Source organism: Sorex araneus, chromosome 5, assembly GCF_027595985.1.
Source record: "Sorex araneus isolate mSorAra2 chromosome 5, mSorAra2.pri, whole genome shotgun sequence".
In the NCBI taxonomy this organism is placed as follows: Eukaryota; Metazoa; Chordata; class Mammalia; order Eulipotyphla; family Soricidae; genus Sorex; species Sorex araneus.
Genome location: NC_073306.1, coordinates 69312055 through 69336965, shown reverse-complemented (window position 1 = coordinate 69336965; position 24911 = coordinate 69312055). Strand labels below are relative to the sequence as shown.

The 24911-nt window shown below is 35.9% G+C and overlaps 1 non-coding gene across 1 annotated transcript; it reads right to left on the bottom strand.

Moving 5' to 3' along the window:
* Nucleotides 1-17913: 17913 nt before the first annotated feature.
* LOC129405289 (U6 spliceosomal RNA) lies at nucleotides 17914-18021 on the bottom strand. The gene has a single exon (XR_008630467.1). It is a non-coding gene; the product is annotated as a U6 spliceosomal RNA (small nuclear RNA).
* Nucleotides 18022-24911: the final 6890 nt, after the last annotated feature.

Below are 24911 nucleotides of genomic sequence, written 5' to 3'. Positions count from 1 at the left end.
TATAGCCAAGTAGTATTCCACTGTGTATATATATATATACCACAGTTTCTTTATACAATCATCTGTTCTTGGACACTCAGGTTGACAAACAGGATCTTTTATCCATTGCTGGTGTATGGAATTGGCATAACCATGTAGGAAAAAAATATCTGGCAATTTCTTTAAGAGTTAAAAACACTCCTACCATATGATCCAAATATTTCATGCCAAATTATTTTCTCAAGAGAAATAAAAGCATATGTCCACACAGACATGTGCATGAATGTTCATCTCAGCTTTACTCATAGTAGTCAACAATGAAGAAAACCCAAATGTCTATCAACAAATGCCAAAAATTTTGATCTATGATACAATGGAGTGATCCATAAGAATAAAAAGAGTAAATATTGGTGCATACTATCACATGGATGAATCGCCAAAATATTATGGCTTGGAAAGAAGTGAGGTTAAAATAAAGTGTGAATATTGTATGACTCCATTTATAAAATAATTCTAGAAAATGCAAACTAATCTAAAGTGAAATAAAGCAGATAGAGTATTTATAGTCTGGCAATTGGAGAGATTAGGAGGGAAGGATACTAGGATACATTTGGGAGAGTTACATAGATAGCTTATCACAATTGTGATAATGGTATACACATAGGTCAGATATCAAATATTCTCATTTAAATGAAGGGACTTTATTATAAATCAGAGAAACCACAGTAAGATTTTCTAAAAATATATAGTAAAGAATTTAGTATTATTTTTATATAATTCTACAGCTAGAACTTAAAACAAAAAACATCCTACAAAATAACTGACAGGTTATTTTTTAAGTGTCAAATTTGTAAATCTAGCTGAGAGCAACAAAATGATTTGTATAATTTCTTCAAAGTGCTGATTTAGTTTGTGAGTATTTAAAAATAAGTAACAGAACAAAATTTATATCTAAATATAAAGAACACAAAGGATTATTTCGTGTTTTGCTTTGGTTTTGATTTTGGGCAACAAGCGGTGGTATTCAGGAGTTACTCCTGGCTCTGAGTTCAGGGATCACTCCTTCTGGGCTTTGGGGACCATACAGTCAGCAAGACTGAACCCAGGTCTTCTGCATTCAAGACAAGTGCCCTACATGTTGCATAATCTCTCTGGGTTCCAAGAATGTAAATATTTCTAATGAAGAGCATACAAAGATTTAAATTATTTCACCAAATAAGATACATGAGTAGAAAGTAAGCATATTTACACATGATGGTCAATATCATTAATTGTTAAGGAAATTCAACTTAAACCACATGGAAACATAAAAAATATGCATCAAAATTACAAAGACTGATAGCATCATTTTAGTCAATCTTTATTGGGTGAAAATGTGTAGAAGCAGATTTTTATGCAGCATTTTTGAGAATAACTACCGTGGAATACAGTGTGGACTTTGTTTAAATTACTCTACCACATGATGTCATTCCAATCAAAGGGACTTACATGAAAGAAACTAAAATACATAGGTTGAGACAAAAATTCTTTAGAAAATATATTGGCGATTGAAAAATACTTGATAAAAACTTACATGTTCAACAGCACAGAAATGCACAAAATAAATTATTTTATATCCATGCAATGGAATGCATTAAGAATAAAAATAAACCAACCCCTATAAACACAATGACATGAATAAATTTCAACATATTTACAGGAAACAAAAGCAGGTTGTTCTAATACCAAATACCCTCCCTTCAGTCTATAAGAATGCTAGTATTAGGAAAAGTAACTGTCCTGGCTTCCAGTACTTTGACAAAACCTCAGAGGCATGGTCTTCTGTAAGCACTAATAGCTTCATGTGACTGTATCATTTGTTATATTTGGGGGGAACTTAAAACTCTTTGTAGCATTTCTGTGGTTGAACCAAAAAAGATACATTCGGAGATTTACACAAAAAGTAACACATTTTAAAAGATCCCAAACAAAAAGTACACAGTTTATGGTAACTTTTACCATAAAACTTTAAAAAATGCACACTCATTTAGAGTGAAGAGAAAGTATATTATTCAATACCTAAAGATGGGAGAAAGGGAAAGTAGGGGAGGGGGAGGAGAAAGAGAAACACTGAGAAATACTCAGAAGTGAGGGAGATTTTCATCCTGTAATTATATTGATGATCTCACTGGTGTTTATGGAAGTCAAATGACATATTGCATGTTTTAAATGTATACTTGACAGCATATCAGTAAGTCAGTAAAACTTTCAAGAGAAAATAAGTCATAAATAACAGACTTAGGTGAGTTCTTGATAAATTTAAGTAGGCATTAATGCAATCTTAACCCTCAGTGAGTGCCTGAACTGCAGCAGCTCAACGTTACCAGTTGAAAGCAGACATATCTAACTAATAGACGGTGAAGTCTATTATGGCTTGCATTTCTCTGTGAAATCTGAGGAAGGCAGCTGAATGTTTGGGAGTGGAGAGAGGGAATTTCCTTGAACAAAAACAAGGCATGATTTTGATTGTTTTTTCCTGATCTGTTCCAATGTCCACCCGAATGATTACAAACAGTTTTTGATTTCCTGGAGTGGGAGTATTTCACAGAGAAACACAAGTTCAAGAATTCCAGGAAAGTGCCAGATAAACTCATTTCTCTCACAGGAAATCTCAGACAGATTACAACTAGTTTCAGTATGTGTGCGGGGGCAAGATGCTATTGTGTAAATATCAGAGAGGAGAGAAGTACCAATGCCAGCTTGTATTTTTTTGACTTATCAGAGTCCAAGGTGGAGAGGCAAAGGCGATTCTCTTTCCTCTCTTTTATTTGCTCAGCAGTCTTTTCTTTAATTTTCTGTCAGGACTGATTGCTTGGTCTGGGTTGCTAGAAAGAAACCACATATTTAAAGCTCAAAAAAACATCCTACAAATAATCCTAGGGAAGGCCAATTGTACAGTGTTACAGTAATCTTCAAAGTGATCATGAACTATTTTATGCTTCAATTTATTTTATAACACATGAAAAATTGTTCTTCGTGCAATAGACACATAATACTCATTCTCTCCTGACTGTCCCACATTCCCCACATATGCTTTACTTTTTGGGGTCATGTGACTACTTTTAATTAATGAATTGTGTATTTCTGTATTAACCTAAAATTTTATTTGAAATACTATGACTTATAATAATATTAATTAATTAATGGGTTTTATGCCTATGACATTTCAACACCATTTCGTCCACCAGAGTTGTGGATTATATTTTACTTAGTTAATTAATTAGCTTGTTTATTTTTAGCTTTTGGGAACACCTAGCGATGCTCAGGGTTTATTCCTGATTCTATACTCAGGAATTACTCCAGTGATGTTTGGAGGACTATATAGGATGCTGAGGATCGAACCCAAGTTCTCTGAGTGCAAGGTAAATGTTCTACTTGCTGTACTATCGCTCCAGCCCAAGGAGCACATTTTAATTTCTATCTGCAGAGCTCTTTTCCCCTCGGTTAAGAATTAGTAGTACATGAAATGATGGCCTCTCTTTCAGAGTGAACCCTCATAGAATACGATAAGTATGAAAATTCTTGTCTATTTCTAGTGGTCTTTAAGCATGACAAGCAAAAATGATTTTATTGCTTGAAGATACTAAGATTTTGGAACTTTTGTTACCATAACTCAGTCTTAACTATCATCATTTAATGCTTTAAAAGAACTTACGTAAGAGAAGTTACATATGCTGATTTCTTTTCCTTAAGGACGTTTGTAGTAAAGGAGAAACTGAAAGAGAGTAATGGTTGATAGAGGTAAATTTGTTCCAGGCCCACAGTCAACATTCTGAATTTTCTACTGAATTAATTGGCTTGAACATAGAAAACTATTTTATTAATTCAGAATACAGACTGCAATGATCTCATTATAACATTCACGCTAAATTTTGTCATCAGCCTAAGAATCCATAGATCACATTCTTCTAGAACTGAAATTTGGTCGAGAAACAGGAACAAAGATAATACAGACTGCCAAGTATTAAACATGTGAAATTTGTAATCGTTTTGTGGATGAATGTGCACTTAATTATTTGTGGCTAAATTTAAAACCAAAGTATAACTTCCTGGAGAAGTTACAGTGGATGCTTAGTTATCTGAACTGAATCTTTAGACAATGTAGCTGTTTTAAGAAAAGAATAAGACAACTATGATAGAAATTCATGTATGTTTGACACCTTTTACATTTTCTACTTATGCCATTGACCCAATCAAATATAGTAGTTAATTATAAATAATAAGAATCTCTCAGAAGATAGTTTGAGGTCTTTTCTTTTTCGTTATTCTGTTCTTCAGTGAGAGATGGTGCACCTCTCAGTACAAATATTCCATTCAGTAATTTGATAGACTCAAGTTCTGAGCCAGAAAGAGCATCTGCTGGAAACATAGTGATATTCTTCCCATTTATGGCTCTTTTCAGTTTAAACTACAAGTTCATTTTTGTTGTGAACACTCATTCCTTGAAAGCACAGAAATCAGAGAGGTGAGGTTTTGATAGAAAGGAATTGTGAAATTGTCAACCATCCTTAAGTAAAGAGAAATACCTCCCTGTTGAGTCTGGTCTGGAGTATAGGTCTATGGTCATACACTTTCCTCACTAGGTGAAGCAGTCCATTTGATCCCCAGTGTCAGCCAACTGTAAAGGGTTATCTCAACAGCTCTGATTTTTGGGGATCCCCAGTGCCACCATAGAATACACGCTCTGGAGTATCACAGTGAGGTGTGTGTTATCACCACAACCAAAGTGTGCAATCAACAGCGAGCATGTTTGGGACTCACAGTCAGTAATACAACCAGAATGTGTGAGTACTGTAAGCAGATGTGTGACCCCCTGGTGATTTCCACAACTGGATTTGTAAGCACAACCACTGAAAGTGTGACATTGATTATTACAACAAGATATCAAAAGAAAGAAGAAAGGGAAAATATCTCATACTATCTACTGAATCTTCTATCTTTTCATAAATAATTCTATGAAATTAGCTCCTCCATAGTTCTTCCAATGAAAAGTGGAACAACCCAGTTAGAAATTAATGAACACACAGAAACAAACACTGTTCTGTCTCAAGAAGTCAAACATTGACAACAAAAGTGATGCTTAGAAATTAAACTACATATGTATTATGAAGACAGAAAATAAAATAAAAAGTTAAACATATATCTAATTAATTTACTCAGATGCTAACATCTAACAACTTGCAAAGAAATTAAGAAAAAAAGAAATTTGGCTTTTTGCCTTTTCATAGTTTGAAAAAATATTTGTGTTTATGAAGTTAGGTTTCTCCTCAATTGCAACTTAAAATTAAACCACAAAGAGGAAAATAATGCATGCTATTAACTAAAATGTTCAGACTACATATTTACTTTTTAATATTTTTCAACTTTTGGCCAGTAGTAGGCAGCTCTTTCAATGCTCCATTGATCTGTATATCAGGGTCTGTTAACTTGAAACGCTATTTCAATATCTTCTGGTATCTGTCATGAAAGGACCATCTGTACATTCTGTATGTGGCTTCATTACAGGTAATGGGACAAACAGACCAAGAAATAATCAGGGGTGCAAAATGTAAACCCCTGTGAAAGATGAAGAAAAGCAAGTGAGCTTTTCTTCATCTTTCACAGGGGTTTACATTTTGTATGATGCTGTATTTTTCTAAGGAAATATTCAAAGTCAGAAAGAAACTCAGTTCACAAATTATACTGGAGTTTTTGCTCATTTCCTGCTTTTACTCTTCCCCTCCTCAATTTTATCCTGCCACACATACTGGCACTATATGCATTCTATAGCTATTGTATATACTTAATATACCTTGAAATGCATATTAAAATTACTTATTTATTACAATGCTCCTCAGTTAAATTTTTCAGTGACTTCATACTGAACATGTAGAGAATTTAATTTAAGAAAATAAATTATAATAGTATCCTTGGATAATGTAGTTAATGTGACCCTATATATTGTTTTTTACCTCAATTTACATTGCTCTCTTCTTTCTTCATTATGTTCTCTTTACAATGACTTCTTTCAATATTGGAACACAGAAAACTATTTCCTTTATTGTGCTATTCTCCTTGGGGTTGTCTATGATACTTAAACATCCCTCCAAACACTTACATATATTGCTTTTGTCTTTTTCACTAACAAATTTGCAACTCAAAAAATTTTTTGTTTGTTCATTTTTGGGCCGTCCTCATCAGTGTTCAGAACTTAATCCTGACCATATAAAATGCCAAGGTTCAAACTCTAGTCAGCCACATGCAAGGCAAACACTCTACCAGCTGCAATATTCTTCTGGCCCCTCAACTCAAATTTTATCTTTTCAGAGAAAACTCCCTATTACTTCCTATGGTTACATGCCCCACATCTGTTCTTTACCATATATGCCATTTTTTCTCTTGGTAACAACTGTCACTATCTGAATTTCCTATTTATTTTTTCTATTTTAATATACCCTAACTCTAACACTAAAAGTTCCCTGGCATCAGAAATCTGGATTTCCTTTTCCCATTAACTAATTCGGAGAAGTGTCTCTAACAACATAGATGGTCAATATTTTCTTGAGTTAATTTTAGCATCTCTTCTTAAGTTGTGTTCAGGGAAAATGAATAAAATCTAGATCAGCATAAAATGAAGTTGGGAAATTAATAAAACAGCAAACCAAGAAAATTGCATATTTCACCAGGGAAGAGTAATTGTCTTTCTTCTTTCACCATAGTTAACATGTGAGAATTTTTTCACTGTAGTTACATGTGGAATTTCTGTTTCATGTTTTTCTCATTTGAAAATCAAAATATTAAATGCATATAAAAATTAAATTGAAAGTTGTCTTAAAAACTGCCTTTTTAGTGACAAGTTGAAAGAAATATTCATATACCAAAAAAATTTCTATTCAAATTTTATAATTCACATTTGCAAAGCATTTTCACATAGTGTTTTCCTAAAACTGACTAGCCAGCTTAATAATAATGGCATTTATTCATTTAACCAAAATATATGGTGACATGTGATATGTAGTGATAATATTCATAGAAAACTTAAAGTGTGCTTACTACTGAGGCCACAATCAGAGTCTCATTTAATTCACTGAGAGCAAAAATTCTTTGTTTTATATATAAACATCGACTTTGAATTTTGGCCAATTGTGTATGAAAGACATCTTCTTTCTCACAAAATGGGGATCAGGCCAAGGAAGACAGATAAGTCTCCAGTGATCTGTCACACTGAGGCGGACATCCTGTTGATAAATTAGCATCATGTTCTTAGAGCAAGGTCAGAATTTATACTGCTTTAGAAGGCAGCTATAAAAATTTCAGAACACAACACAGCTTTGGAAATCAGTTTCTGTCTTTTTTAAGTTCTAAAGGGAACAATTAGTCATAAGAAATTTTCATGAATTTTTTCCCAAAAGCAATAGCTGCTTTGTGATTTCTTAAAATGCTCATATAATAGACAGCAATTTTGCTTAATACTTAGTTGATCATACTGCAAACAGAGTTTGCTGCTAAGAAGATAAAAGAAGAGCAGATAGCACAAAATGTGAACTTTTAGTCCTTTTATGACTAGATACTATAAATGATATAAACATTTCTGACAGTATAAATTGAATTATATATATATATATTCTATATACTATAATTTTGAACCAATTAATAGAAGATGAAGTTCTTGTCCGGTGACATGAACTAAAGAACCCTCTTTTTGTATTCAATTTGATATTGTTCTCTCTGTAAATCTGGATCTCAGGGTTCCAGGATATGTGTCCATTCATATCCCACACACCCTTTTATAGTCCATTGTTATGTGCAAGGACTCCTGGACTCCCTGCCCAAATGTTTCCACAATATCTCTGTGTTTCCCAGATCTTCCCTCTTGAAGGAAAATCAACTTGTTGATAAATGTAACCCTAGATGTGGGGTTGTGAAAAAAACCTAGGAAGTTTGAAGCCAGAAGGATGTAGTTCAGTGGCTTGAAGTACATGCATTGCATGTAAGTTTCATCTCCCACTACTGCCAGGAGTCATATTAGAATCAAAAGTAACCCCAGAGCAACATCAGGGACAATTTTAAAACATGCACACACACACACACACACACACACATGAAAGAAATAAAGAAAGACTGACTCCATAAAATCAATTTGTGGGGCTGGAGCGATAGCACAGAGGGTAGGGTGTTTGCCTTGCAAGCGGCTGACCCGCATTTGATTCCCAGCATCCTATATGGTCCCCTGAGCACCGCCAGTAGTAATTCCTGAGTGTAAAGCCAGGAGTAACCCCTGTGCATTGTCGGGTGTGACCCAAAAAAAAAAACATTAAAAAAAGTGAATTTGTGTTATGAGATTGTCCAAGTTCTCATGCAAATTTTTAATGAGAAATTACCCTTCCAGGCTAATGAAAAATGTATTCATCAAAATTATTTTAAATTGTAGAAAGTTCATTGCTTTATTTTTTCAAATATATTTTATTTAAAAGTTCCATAGCTTAAAAATATTTCAGCATATCACACAGGACCTGCATTTTTATTCTCTACTTGGCTTCTCTATATGTTAGGAGGAGGCTTATTATGCTATCTACTACATTCAAATTTTTTCTGAGACACTGAGCTTCAAAAGTATTTGGAAACCTGACACTAGGTGACTGATACCTCACAAATCTGAAAATCTGCACTGAGTTGTGTGTGGGCAGACAGAATGGGAGCGTGAACTTCTCACCCTGCTTTGTCTCATGGATATGAGGCTATCTGTGAGGGACATATTTATGCCAGAGAGTGATATGGGACGTCCAAGAGACTTCTGTGTTGGAGGAGATAACATCTTTTTTCAAAAATGATATTCTTCTTTGAGGAAAGATTTTATTCTCCCATACCCTTGAAATCAGATTTGACCATGTGGCCTCCTCTGGTCAATGAGATGCAAATGGAAGTGCTGGAAACACATTCTAGCCAATAGTTTCTGATCTTCTTGTGGCTTCACAATCTGTCTTTCCCTTATACTATAAAATTGGCCAATTCCTTTATAGGAACAATTCCTTCAGGCTGTATCCTGGAATAAAAATTGACATTTAGTGGAACTTCTACTGACCCTCAATGAATATAAAACTCAAGCCAGAAATAAATCTTGTTGGTTATAAGTCACAGTGATGAGCAGATGAATTGTTGATGGATCATAGCTTTGCTGATCAATAGAGGTGAATACAAAGATGAACTATGTGAACTTTTTGACCAGAGGCCACAAAGATCATGGATTTCAGCAGGAAATGTCAGTGTGAAATGATAAACACCAGGAGTAAAAATGTCAGCAGCCAAGAACAGTAAGAACAGTGGAAGGTTTGGACTTGTGGATCAAGCACACCTGACCTCATACCTGTATTTAGGCACCAAACTGGAATACAGGTTGCATAGCTGTGCTAATATTTTTTTCAGAAATATATATCTTATTTAGGGGTTACTTATCTAAAATTTCAGCATCAAATTTAATTCCTTAGCTTTGAGACTAAAAATTCAAATCCATTTAAAGTCATTAAAATATAGAAATATTTAAAACACAGAAATGTTAAAAATATAAGTCTAACACTATTAGCCAGTGCTAGTTTATAGCTAACATTTGTGATTACTTATTCATCAGAATAACTTAATGATGAGGTTTCATTTTCATCTCACATTTATTGAGAATTAAATTGAGCTGCGTTGTTTGAGAGAAAAAAAGTCCCCAAATCTTACTAGCCAATTGTGCACAAGTAAAACAGTATGTCTCCCAAGTAAAGTAACCTCTTAAATAAGGTTTTCTACCTTACCAAACCTATCTGAGCAGGTTGGCTCATTTGAGGCTAACATTTGATATTCAAGTCACTACTATCCAAGTTATACAATTGGCTGAAGTTTCACATGAAATGCAAGATAGAGGTAAAGGGAAATACAATTATCATCACTTACACTTGAATCTCAATCAACCTAGTTTCATTCAATAACAATGTACAATTTTGTAGTAAGTAATTTAGATCATATTCATAATTTTTTAAACTAAAAAGAGATTGACTAACCTCAGATTTATGATACTTATACTAGTGGAGCAAGCATAGAAGACCAGAATGTGGTTCTAAGAATACTCTAATCCTCCAAACATCAAGGAATTTGAGGGAAAGGTAGGATTTTCTCTAATTTTTTTCTGAATCACAGAAAAATAGTACAATATCCACCAAACTGAGAATAAAACAAGCACTTTTTATTTTGTAGGTTGTAGAGTTCTTTAACAAATTTAAGAGTTTTGTGAAATATTGGATATAGATTTTTGGAGTAAATAATATAGATTAAACTGACTTTTTTTAAATTTGGGGATCACACTTCTTCAGGGGTTATTCCTGGTTCTGTATTCGGGAGTGCCACCTGGTAGTCCCTGCAGCCATCAAACTGGAGTCTGCTACATGAAAAATACTTACCCCCATTCACTGGAACAGAAAAATATATGAGTTCTTTTCATGTCTAGCTGCTAACACTCATCTCTCTTTAAGCTTCTTATCTACATTTTTCAAAATTTCCTCTGTTATTTTTCCTGCTGGATTCCTTGTTAACATTCTGTCTTTGCTCATTATCCTTCAACATGCTCTCCTCTTCTTTAAAAGTTATATTTCAAAACAATATTATTAAGAAGCTATGATTTACAAAGTTATTCAAAGTTTCAGGCATGCAATGTTCTAATACCAGTTCCAACAAGATTGTCAACTCTCCTCCAGTAATATCCTGCTTGCCTCTCACACCTGATGCTCCCTCCTTGAGAGGTACATTTTAGTGTTTGATTGTTGTAGTTTGGATTAAAAGTTTTTATTTTTATTGGTTCTGTGATTCAGTTATGTAGATATTCCACATCTCTGCATTATTGATGTGTCTGATTCCCTTGTCCCCTTTCCCTGCTACCTCCCATCTGCTTCTTCTTATTCATCCTTTTGGTTTATTTTCTTTCCTATTCTCAGTTCAATAATATAAGGGCCAGGGAAATATAGGCATCACCCTATACAATGCCTTGAATTCACTTGTCCTGATAGTTTATAACAGATAAATGAGATCAAGCAGCTTTTATCTTTTTTTCCTGTATACTTTGTTTAACATGATATTCTCCAGTTCCATTCAGGTTCCAGAAAATTGTATGATTTCATCTTTCCTTGCAGGTGCATATATTCAATTATGCCTATATACCACACATTCATTATCCACTCATATGTCATTAGACACGTAGGTTGATTCCATAACTTAGCTATTATGCTAAGTGTTACAATAATAATGGTGTGCATATGTACTTTGGAAGAGTGTTTTTGTGACCTGGGTAAATACCAAGATGCAGAATCACTAGTTCATATGATAACTTAAAAAAATCAATATTAAAGGGTTCCAAACTAGCAGAACTCAGAAATCACTCCAGATGAGTTTTATTCTTTCAGATAGAGCCTGATAGTTAAGTGCTCTAGGTTACCATACTCTGGGAACATCACACATAATAGATAGAATGGGGGCTGTATTATTTCACATAAATTATCTCCTGTCTTTTAAAGTTCTAAAATATTAGCAGAATCCTCTCAGTTCTACATTATAAATGTCTTTAGGTAAACTATATTTTAAATTCTTGTTCTTGTTCTTCTTGTTCTTTTTCTTCTTGTCCTTGTTCTTCTTGTTCTTTTTGTTTTTGTTGTTGCTGTTGTTGTTGTGCCTCTTCCTCTCCTCCTCCTCTTCCTCTTCCTCCTCCTCCTCCTTCTCCTTTTTCTTCTCCTTCTTCTTGTCCTTGTTCCTCTTCCTCTTCTTCTTCTTCTTCTTCTTCTTCTTCTTCTTCTTCTTCTTCTTCTTCTTCTTCTTCTTCTTCTTCTTCTTCTTCTTCTTCTTCTTCTTCTTCTTCTCCTTCTCCCTCTTCTCCTTCTCCTTCTTCTTCTTCCTCTTCCTCTTCTTCTTCTTCTCCTCTTCTTCCTACTTCTTCTTCTCCTCTTCTTCCTACTTCTTCTTCTTCTTCTTCCTCTTCCCCTTCTTCTTCTTCTTCTTCTTCTTCTTCTTCTTCTTCTTCTTCTTCTTCTTCTTCTTCTTCTTCTTCTTCTTCTTCTTCTTCTTCTTCTTCTTCTTCTTCTTCTTTCTCTTCTTCTTCTTCTCCTTCTCCTCTTCCTCCTCCTCCTCCTCCTTCTCCTTTTCTTTCTTCATCTTCTTCTCCTTTTCCTTCTTCTTCTCCTTCTCTTTCTTCTCCATTGTCTCTTTCTCCTTCTTTTTCTTCTCTTTCTTCTTCTCCATCTGCCCCTTCACTTTTTCCTTCTCCTTTTCCTCATCCTCTTCATTATTCTTCTTATCCTTATCCTTTTCTTTCTTCTCCTTCTTCTCCTCTTCTCCTTCTTCTTGCCACACCTAGCTGTGTTTCTGGGCTACTCTGGTTTTGTCCTTGGGACTAATCAGGGTTATTGAGCTACAAGGTGGTGGTAAAGATTGGATCAGATGCAACTGCATGCAGAGCATACACTGCAGCCCTTTGAGCTATCCCTGTAGATCCTACTCTGGGTGATCATGTCCACTGAACCATCTTCTAACTCTACTGCTCTACCGCAAGATCACTTGTATCACTTCTCATCCCATTATTCACCAATGTGCTTGAGCGGGAGCCAGTAACGTCTCCATTTGTCCCTGTTGGTGCTAGTGTAGCCCAATGGTGTCTGCTTGCTCCAGGAACATGAAAAGCCTCAAACCGTTTATTCAGGTTCTTGGTAAAGAAGTCTGACAATCTTGTAGGTGGGTGGCCACATGGTCTTTTGACCGTATAATACAGTTGGTAACAGCTCTAGTCCAGTATTCGTCTCTGAACCGTATTACTTGTCCAGCCCATCTGATTTTTGATGCCTTTGCAGATAAGACAGTGTCCCTGATTCTTTTTTTTCTTAAATTTTATTGAATCACTGTGAGATAGTTACAATCTTTCACATTTGGGTTACAATCACACAATTGATCAAAGACCCATCCCTCCACCAGTGCACATTCCCCACCACCAACATTCCTGTATACCTCTCCTTTCCTGCTCTTCCCCTGCCTCCATGGCAGACAATATTGCCCATATTCTCTTTCTCCTTTTGGGCATTATAACTTGCAACACAGACACTGAGAGGTTATCATATTTGGTTCATTATCTATTTTCGGCATGCATCTCCCATCCCAACTGATTCCTCTAGCCATCATTTTCTTAGTGATCCCTTCTCTATTCCATCTGCCTTCTCCCCTTCGCTCATGAAGTGGGCTTCCAGCTATGGGCCAATCCTCCTGGCCCTTGTATATTCTGTACTTGGGTGTTAGCCTCATGTGATGTTGTTCTATACTCCACAAATGAGTGCAGTCCTTCTATGCCTGTCCCTCTTTTTCTGACTCATTTCACTTAGCATGATACTCTCCATGTCTAATCATTTATAAGCAAATTTCATGACTTTATCTCTCCTAACAGCTGCATGGTATTTCATTGTGTAGAAATGACATCTGTATCTATATGTTCATTGGAGCACTGTTTATAATAGCCAACATCTGGAAATAACCCATGCCCTAGAACAGATGACTGGTTAAAGAAACTTTGGTATGTATACACAATGGAATACTATGCGTCCCTGATTCTTGATTGCTGATGGAGGTTGGAACTCTGATTCCTTCTCTCACTTGAGTGAAACGTGATACTCCAAGCATAGCTCTTTCTATTCCTCTTTGGGGTACCCAAATAGCTTTCTCATCCTGTTTTCATAGGGTCCAGGTCTCTGAGGCATATGTTAGTGCAGGAAGAATGGTGGAAACAAAAAATGTGGCCGGAGCCAGAGGTTCTTCGTCCTCTTAACAACGTCTTCGACGCTCTTGAAGGCATTCCATGCCGTTCTCTTCCTTCTGCACAGTTCAGGTGCCAGGTCATTTGTCATGTTGAGTTCTTGACCTAGGTACACATAACTGTTGCATTTGGATATGTTTGTTCCGTTGAGAGCAAATGTAACATCAGAAACTAGTTTGTTTCTCATGAACATTGTCTTCCTGATATTCAAGTTCAGTCTGACCTTTCCACACTCATGGTCGAAGTCGGCCAGCATTCGTGCCGCTTGGCTAATATTTGTGTTATTAGAATGATGTTCTCAGTAAAGCGGAAGTGGTGTCGTTGCTAACCATCTATCTTCACTCCCATTCCTTCCCATTCTACTCGTTGCATGATGTTCTTGAGTGTGGCACTGAAGAGTTTCAATGAAATGGTGTCGCTCTGCCAAACCCCTCTATTTATGTCAGTGAACACTTCTTTGTAGAATGGTGAGATTCCTGTGGTGAATCCGTAACACAGCTCGTATATGATCTTCAAATTTTCCTTAACTTTTCATCATTTTTAATCTTATAAAATTTTATCTTACCACAATGTAGTAGTAATATTTATATTTTAATTTCATATAATTTTTGGTGATGGTAATAGCAAGGGATGAACCTAGACCTCACATATGCAAAGCAGGAGCTCTACATGTCATGCTCCAAGACCTATATTCATTTCTGTTTTTTAAAATTTATTCTTTCTTTCCAACTCTATAGCACAAGGGTGAACTATTAAAATAATATGTTGGAAGATCTTCCCATTCTAGAAAAATATTTATTATGATAGAATTGATAAAATTAGGTAATTTTGTTTTTATATGCAACTCTGACTCTGCTATGTTATTTACTTAAATTTTAATTGGATCTCCATTTTTGTGCAAAATTATGCTTTTTTCCAAATTTGAAAATGGGAAGATAAAGTTTTAAAAATATCAGTTACAGAGATGTTAAAAATTAAGATTCTTTGGCTGGAGTGATAGCACAGTGGGTAGGGAGTTTGCCTCGCATGTGGCCGACCCGGGTTTGATTCCCAGCATCCCCAGCATCCCATATGGTCCCCCGAGCACCGTCAGGAGTAATTCCTGAGTGCATGAGCCAGGAGTGACCCCTGTGCATCGCTGGGTGTGACCCAAAAACAAAAAAAAATTAAGATTCTAAGTATCAATAATGGAAGGACATATACATTGAGAAATGTAAAGTCACTATTAAAAGTAATTGAAGAAGGTAAAAAATATTTCATGTTAGTGTGCTGAGAATTAACAAAGACAATGAAATTTATGTAAATTTCAATGACATTTTTTCAGGATATAGAATAAAACTTCTCACTAAAATTTGTGTGAGACAACATAATACCCTAAATATTCAAGGTAGTAACTGAGAAAAAAGATGTGAATCATAGTATTCCTCAACATTAAATCACATAAGGACTAGAGTGATAGTACAGTGGTTAAGGTTATTGCTTTGCATGCATCATGCATGCTTGGGTTTCATCCCCAGCATCACATTTAGTCCCACTGAGTGCAGAGCCAGAAGTAAGTCTATAACTCCTCTGGGTATGGCCCCCAAACAAACAAAAACAAAAATGTATTAGTGTAAACCTATAGTAATCACTGCAATGTGATATTATACTAAAAGCAGACACTTAGAGAAACTGAATCAAATTGAGAGCACAGACAGAAATTTGTAAGCTACAAGAAAAGTTAATTTACGTCAAAGGTGTCAAGAACATAAAATGAATAAAATGTTCTTGAGGGTTGAACGGATGACTGGTTGAGGAAACTTTGGTACATCTATACAATGGAATACTATGCAGCTGTTAGAAAAAAGGAGGTCAAGAATTTTGTAGTCAAGTGGATGGGCATGAAAAGTTTCATGCTGAGTGAAATGAGTCAGAAAGAGAGAGACAGACATAGAAAGATTGCACTCATCTATGGTATATAGAATAACAGAGTGGGAGACTAACACCCAAGAACTGTAGAAATAAGTACCAGGAGGTTGACTCCATGGCTTCGAGGCTGGCCTCACGTTCCGGGAAAAGGTCAACTCAGAGAAGCGATCACCAACTACATTGTAGTCGAAGGCCATGTGGGGGAAGGGAGTTGCAGGCTGAATGAGGGCTAGAGACTGAGCACAGCGGCCACTCAACACCTTTATTGCAAACCACAACAGCTAATTAGAGAGAGAAAACAGAAGGGAATGCCTTGCCACAGTGGCAGGGTGGGGTGGGGGGGAGATGGGATTGGGGAGGGTGGGAGGGACACTGGGTTTACGGGTGGTGGAGAATGGGCACTGGTGAAGGGATGGGTTCCAAACTTTGTATGAGGGAAGTATAAGCACAAAAGTGTATAAATCTGTAACTGTACCCTCACGGTGATTCTCTAATTAAAAATAAATAAATTTAAAAAAAATTAATTAATTAAAATAAATAAATAAATAAATAAATAAATAAATTCAAAAAAAAATGTTCTTGAGGGTGAACATTTCAGTAAATGGTGTGGGAAACATAGATAGCTACATGCAAAGGAATAAAATTGTATCACTATGTCACACCTCGAACAAAACTTTGATCAAAAATAGATTATGAACTTAGATGTTAGATGCAAATCCATAAAATTCAATGAAGAAACATAGGCAAAGTACTCAAAAAATTACTTCAGTAATATCTTAAATGATCAACTCCACTACATGATAAACCAATGCAAAAATGTACTGAGAGTATTACATTAAATCAAATTAAAAAAACTTTTTTTTTTTTTAAATTAAAAAAACTTTTAAACTTCCAATGAAACTATCAGTAAAAGTAAAAGACATTCTATTGAAGGAAAATAAAATTTGCACACCATATTTCTAAGGGATAAAATTTAAAGTATATAAAACACTATGAAATCTCTAAAGCAATACAAAACTATGAGAAACATCAAAAATGGGAGATTTCTTAATATATACTTTTTCAAGGCAGACAGAGACATAACTAAAAGGCACACAAATAATAATAATAATCTATTATTGATTACTGGGAAATACAAGTCAAAATGACAGTGAAATATCACTTCATACTATGGAGAAGGATCTATTAAAATAAATAAAACATCAGAAACAAGTGCTGATGGAGATAAAGAAAATGAAAATTCATTCACTCTGGTGAGCAGGTTTAGCTTCTCTGAAAAACAACATTGAGATTTTTAAAATATATATGTATGTATATATGTATATTAATAGGACTTTAATCAAGAAATTTCAGTCTATTGCATAAAAACAAAAGCCTAAATTTCAAAGATTGTGTGAACATTTATGTGCACAAAATAGGAATTTAAAATAGTCAATACTAGCTGGGAACAACCCAAATATTCAATAACAAATAAAGTATAATCATGAGGTACATGCATGTGTGCATATATGCACGTGTGTGTACACACGCGCATGCATTCACACACACACACCCACACCTAATACTACTTGACTATAAGGAAAATTGAAGTCTTATTCTTTTCACAATATGTAGGGAACTTGAGGATGTGACCTAAATCAGAATAAGAAAGATAAGTTATAATCTCTCCCAGGTGTGATAGGTAAATATAGTAAGATATTGACGATGTACAATTGTAGGACAACATTGGTTTGTTAGTTCTCCCTGTCTCAGAGAGCTTAGGTTTATTGGGTTACACCACTCCCACTCACAGTGTTTCCGAGGCACTGTCATTCCTCTGTGTTTACCTTTAACTTCCCCAACTGGTTAACCACCTTTCCTCCTAAGCAGTACCTACAACTTATAAAGTCAAATTCCTCAGAAATCTCTAGATTAGTATTTGTAAGTGAAATATTGCTTTTCTCCTTCCCTTAGGAACTTTTACATAGTTTGCTTTAGAGCAATGTTCTTTTTGTATAGATGCAGGGAGACAGTTAATGCTATGCTTTTGTAATTAACTGACTCTGAATAATATTCACTCCTAGGCATCCGTTTCCTTGACTTAAGTATCAGTTGCTCTTATTTCCTAGTACCCCAATAACAGGGTCCCAATGAGGGACTGGATGGACCCAGGGCAATCTGTGAGCTACCCTGGCATTGATAGAGGCCAGGTCAAGCACCATACTTAACTATAAGTTAAGAGCATGCCATCCTTGCGCAGGAGCCATGCTGATCTTCTTTGTGTTGTTTCGATTTTATTATATGGGCTGGAGCAATAGCGCAGTGGGTAGGGTGTTCGCCTTGCATGTGGCCAACCTGGGTTCGATTCCTCCACCCCTTTTGGAGAGTCCAGCAAGCTACTGAGAGTATCTCACCTGCACAGCAGAGCCTGGCAAGTTACCCATGGCATATGTGATATGCCAAAAACAGTAACAAAAAGTCTCACAATGGAGACATCATTGGTGCCCGCTCGAGTAAATTGATGAGCAACGGGATGACAGTGACAGTGACAGTGAAGTTAAGAGGATGGTCATGGAAAAATTCTGTCATGATCCATGTAACAAATGGATTAGAACCTTCTAGGGTTAGGAAAGACTAATCTGGCCTGAGCACTGTAGTCTGGGATCTACAGTGAGATGTCCCCTTGAGATCCACCCTACAAGCTTAATGTATCTCTTACTGTGCCCATCCAAAATGACTAATATTATTAAGAAGTAGAATTAAGATGGATGCTTAAATGGTTGTTGGACTAAGAAAAGGAAAACACACCCTTAGATGTAGATGACATTTTGCCCTTGAGCAGATCTCTCAGCTGCAGGAACTCTTTGTCTTTTCTTAAATGAGCTTCCCTTGAAAGATGGACTTTCATTTGTTGATTGTGCTACCTGACCTAGGTTTAGTTGCTCTCCCAACCTTTGGAGGTAGGCAGGAGACCAAGGCTGTGAGAGAGTGCGGAGAGACAAGCATGGGGGACAGGAAGAGATGGTAATGAGGGTCAGTGTGAGACTGGAATGGGGTTCTTAGTGAAACTGGAACAGGCACATGGGGAGAATGGAATAAATGACAACTTGTCACCAACAAGTCTGGTGGCCCTGTTCCCTTCTTTCTGAGTCTTTTGGTGCTGGCTGCAGGCTGGGGTGGAGGAAGCAGCTCATGGCCACCAATGTCCATTGGAGAGAGAGATCACACCACTCTGTGCCACACTCACTTATTTATTTTGTGATTACACATACAATGTAGACAATCTTTACGCTCTGCTGAGAGAACTGAAGTAACCAAAGAATAGAGGTTGGTGAGTGAAATAAAATGTTCCTGAGAAATATGATAAGGGAACTGGTATTTGGATGATAGGGGTTGTATGCTATCATTTTGGGGGGTTTAATTCCATTTTATTATCATTTTTTTAATTTTATTGAATCACTGTGAGATAGTTATAAGATTTCATGTTTGGGTTACAATCACACAATGACCAAACACCAATCCCTCCACCAGTGCACATTCTTCACCACCAATATTCCTGGTATATCCCCCATTTCCCACCCTCCCCCTGCCTCCATGGCAGACAATAGTGTACTATCATTTTAATTCCCCAAACATAAATGTTATCACTCTTACAGAGACATGATAACATTTATTTAATAAAACACGAAAGCTGCTTTACACCTTCATTACTTTGTTGTATATAGTGATTTTTATAGCAAGACTCAGTTCCTGTAATTACCCACCTCAACTCATTTTTCCTTTGCTATTTCATTTCTATATTTGAAAATTATTTTTCAATGTCAATCATAAATTTCTATACTTTTCTGAAGGTTTCATACTTAGAAAGATAAAACTCTTCAGAGATCATGAAAACTGTGCCCTCATAAATATAATCACTGCTATCTTCATAGAACCATGGTTAACATAAGAAAAATATAATTTTTAATAAAACGTTTAAATTTAGTTATGTTAACAAATAGGAAACATTTTCATGTTGCCCCATTACCTAAAACCCAACAGAATGTTGTTAAAGTTTAGAATGTATTGTTGTTACTCATTATTAAATTTCACATAGTCTATTATATGTAAAATATATATACATGAGAGATACTTGAAACAATTTACTGGTAAACATAAATTTATGGTATACTCTTATTGTCCATAAAAATATTGTTTTATTACTCACTGCAATAAAATAACATGAAGTCAGAGATTGGAATTATTGAGGAATAAGGCAGCATCATTTCATTATAGTTAAAAATAAATATTTTCTCATTAATAATGAAAAAACAATATTGATTTTGGATATAATTATATAAGGAGGGTGATTAAAATTATAGAAACCTTTTATTCACGGTCATTTCCTATGACTCTCATGAAAATTTGAAACTGTGTTTTATTATTCTCAAATAGTTTATATATGGCTACATAAATTTTAAGTCTGGAGCCCTGCCCAGTATCGCACCAAGATCAAAGGTTTATTTTCTAGTAAATTAGAATTCAGATTTTTATTTCATAAGTTTACAAAAGTATGAAAGCATTACACATGAAATAATCTGTCATCTGTTCTTTTCATTTAAATGCTGATAGCTTTAATCTATATAAAAAGAAAGTTGATTGTACTATCAGAAAATGACATGATCAGAAAGAGAGAGACATAGAAAGATTGTACTCATATGTGGAATATAAAGTAACAGAATGGGAGACTAACACCCAAGAATAGTGGAGATAAGTACCAGGATGTTTGATCCATCACTTGGAAGCTGGCCTCACATGCTGGAGGAAAAGGCAGCTCAAATACAAAAAGGAAAGCCAAGTAAAGGGTGTTTGGAGGACCTGCTCGGGTTGGGAGATGCATGCTGAAAGTAGACTATAGATCGAACACGATGACCACTCAGTACCTCTACTGCAAACCACAACACCCAAAAGGAGAGAGAGAACAAAAGGGAATGCTCTGCCAAAGGCAGGGTGGGGTGGGTGGGAATTGGGTAGAACGGGTTGGGGGGATACTGAGATCATTGGTGGTGGAGAATGGGCACTGGTGTAGGGATGGGTACCCAAGCATTGTGTGACTGAAACACAAGCACGAAAGTTTGTAAGTCTGTAACTGTACCTCAAGGCGATTCACTAATCACTGTATCACTGTCATTCCGTTGTTTGTTGATTTATTTGAGTAGGCACCAGTAACGTTTCTATTCCTCCCATCCCTGAGATTTTAGCAACCTCTCCTTACTCGTCTTTTCCAACAATTGGCGGCTCTTTCAGGGACAGGAGAATGAGACCTATTGTTACTGTTTTTGGCATATTGAATATGCCACGAGTAGCTTGCCAGGCTCTGCCCGTGCCATATTATGACGCCATGTTATAAAGCATATTATCATACTTTCAGTTCACATTCACTAATTAAAAAAAGAAAGAGAAAAAGAAAGAAAGAAAGAAAGAAAGAAAGAAAGAAAGAAAGAAAGAAAGAAAGAAAGAAAGAAAGAAAGAAAGAAAGAAAGGAAGGAAGGAAGGAAGGAAGGAAGGAAGGAAGGAAGGAAGGAAGGAAGGAAGGAAGGAAGAAAGAAAGAAGAAAGAAAGAAAGAAAGAAAGAAAGAAAGAAAGAAAGAAAGAAAGAAAGAAAGAAAGAAAGAAAGAAAGAAAGAAAGAAAGAAAGAAAGAAAGAAAGAAAGAAAGAGAAAGAAAAAGATAGAAAGAAAGAAAGAGAGAGAAAGAGAGAGAGAGAAAGAAAGAAAGAAAGAAAGAAAGAAAGAAAGAAAGAAAGAAAGAAAGAAAGAAAGAAAGAAAGAAAGAAAGAAAATGACATGAAGAGCATTCAAATATGTACTTAAACTCTTTTTTTTAAGGTAAACTGGTACTGTCCATAATGCATTTTTTTGTTTTTATTTTTTCTGGGGGCAGTATGGGGCATATCCAACTGTGGTCATGTCTTTGCCCTGATTCTGTGCTCAGGCATTACACCTAGCCAGGCCTGGGGGACCATATGTTGTGGTGGGGATAGAACCTGTGTTGGTCAAATGCAAAGCAAGAGCCTTGTACTATATCTCCAGCTTCTGTGCACAAATTTTAAAAAAGAAACATAATTCTTAATTCAGAGATCATAAACCAAAGGCCACATTATTGATTGAATATGTTATCAAAATCCATTTTTATTAAAATTGGAATTAATCAAAATTTGAAAGTTTTACGTGGATATTAGGAAATATAAGTATCAGTCAACAAAAATAAGGGTATACATGATAGAGAATAAGGGGAAGGAGAGTTCTGTAACATGGAGTCCCTACAGTAGAAAAAAAATAATCCTAAACACTGACTCTGAATACAAGATCAAACAGATGGATTAGTAGTAGTTCAAGCAAGGTCATGGCTCAAGTCCAACCTGGCAAAGGGTGTCCAAAGAGCATCAAGCACTATTGCAAGACAGTTGACTGAACAGCATGACAGTCACAACTGGCTTATTTAGCATTCTTCATACATTTACATTTCATCAAGAGAGCCAGAGAAACGAACGATTACAAAACATTCTATTGGCACAAAACACAGTGAAACATTAATATAATTGTCAATAAAGTTTCCATAAGCAGATTTTAAATTATTTCAGAGAAAAAGGAATCTGTAGACTTTATTCATTTATTCATTTGGCTTTTGTTTTCAAGATTTTCTTTCGCCCATAGACTGCTAAAATATGCTTTGAGAACACAGTATAGACAACATCTTTACATATGTGTTTCTGTTTGCTGTACTCAACATTCAAAATATTTAGTTTCATCAAAAAGGTGATTTTTCTAGAAATTTGAAATTTGAAATTGCTTGTGTTGTAGCAGAAATAAATGTTAAATTTGTTATTGATATTTTTAGAATTATAAAATTTTTGTTGAGTTCTCTTATATTTATTAAGTACTAATCAATGTTGAACAGTCATAAACGTGTTTTTGGTGAGTAATAATTATTTGCCAATAGAGAATTTGAAAGTTTTTTGATATGCTACAGATAAGAAAGAATTCAGGGGCCTGACTGATGGTGTAGTGGAAAGGGTTCCTTGGTACCCCGTATGGTCTCCCAAGCAATGCCTGAACATCACACAGTGTGACCCAAAGACCAAAAAAAAATGATGAATGAAGGGGTGCAGATATGCATTTCACTATTTGTGTGTAGTAAGACTTTTTAATTATTAAATGAATGATAAATTCAATGAATATGTTAATTTATTGAGATAAATGACCTTATTGAAGAAAATTACTTGTTCCTAGGCTACACTGGTGAAATTATAAGACACTTGTCATCATGATCATCATCATCCCGTTGCTCGTCGAATTTCTCGAGTGGTCTCAGTAACGCCTCCAGTCGTCCTAGCCCTGAGATTTTAGAAGCCTCTCTTTACTTGTCCTTCCCAATGATGCCGCATTGGAGAATGTTTCAGGGTCAGGGGAATAAGACCCAGTATTGTTACTGGTTTTGGCATATGAATACACCATGGGGAATTTGCGAGGCTCTCCCATGTGGGCAGGGAACTCTCAGTAGATTGCCAGGTTCTCCCAGAGACTTTCTGCATTGCTTTGTTTTAAGGCTCTGGATGATGGCTGTTGGTGGGATTACATGGTGCTGGGGGCAGTCCCTGGGTGTGACTGCCTAGCTACTGGAAAATGGGAAATCTGGGCAGAAGAGGCCCAGTCCCGATCCAAGCAGCTTTGGAAGTCTCAGCCGCAGGTCCCACACACCTGGGTTCCTCTGCCAGTACTTTCATGCATGAGGCTTATTCAAATGTGTGGAGAGAGGCCTTGAGCATGGCTGTGGCTAGGCTCTGGAGGTCTTCGGCAGCAGGAGCTCTGCTCGGGGCAGGGAGGGAAACTGGAGCCCACCCGCTCCGGGGGTCCCTGGGAAAGACAGCCAGGCAGTTGAGCAAGAGACTCTCTGCATAAGACAATCAGTCAATATAAAATAGCACACTTAAAATAAGTAGAATATAAATATTTATACATATATTTGCTGCGAAACTGCATACTAATCTTTAATGGGATTTTACAACAACTTAAAATTATTTAATTTATATAATTTTACTAAAAAGCTTAAGTGACTGATATAACAATTATCCAAAGTACATTCTTTCTGTATCGAATAACTGTAGAATGCTTCAAAGATTATAAAAGATAGAAAAAAATTCAAATCAGAATGTCAAGAGGTCCAAGTCCTTTTTTATGAAAGTAATCAAGAGAACTTCAGAGTGGAGAGAGAGAGTACATTCCCCTAGTGAAAATGCCACTAAACATTTTTTTTTTTTAGTTTATTTTTGACTTGCACATTTTGGGGGCAAAGTCTCTGCTCAATAATTTGCTTTATTTTTTACTGTGCTTTCTTGTTATTTTTATTCTTAAGTACAAGAGTTCCTTATATGCACTAGTTGCAACATATTTGTATACTTTGGGGTTTTGTCTATTTGTGGAGTCTTTGACTTTTCTTTTTTTAATATTATTATTTTTTATTATTATTTTGATTTTGGGTCACACCCAGCTTGATGCTCCTGGATTTTCACTGAAGAATTACTCGTAGTCAGCCTAAAGGAACCATATGGGGTGACTGAGAATGAACTTGAGTCAGCCCAGTGCAGGGAAAACTGCTGTACTATTTCTCCAGTCCCTGACTTATTTCTAAAAGAGAAAAGTGCATCTCCCATCCCGTGGGGGTCCTCAAACTACACTTTACTTGGTATTCCCTTCTCTATGTAAGCTGCCCCTTCCTCCAAATATGTGGGTCCAGCTTCCAAGCCTTGGAGCCAACCTCCTGGTACTTATCTCTACTATTCTTGGGTGTTAGTCTCCTATTCTATTATTTTATTTTATATTTCACAGATGAGTGCAATCTTTCTATGTCTGTCTCTCTCTTTCTGACTCATTTCACTTAACATGATACTTTCCATGTTCATCCATTTATATAAAAGGTCATGACTTCATCTTTTCTAACAGCAGCATAGCATTCCATTGTGTAGATGTACCAAAGTTTCTTTAACCAGTCATCTGTTCTCGGGCACTCGTTTTTTTTCCCCCCAGATTCTGGCTATTGTAAACAGTGCTGCAATGAACATTCAGGTGCAGATGTCATTTTGACTGTACTTTTTTGCCTCTCCGGGATATTTTCCCAGAAGTGGTATTGCTGGGTGAAATGAGAGCTCAATTTCTAATTTTTTGAGAAGCAA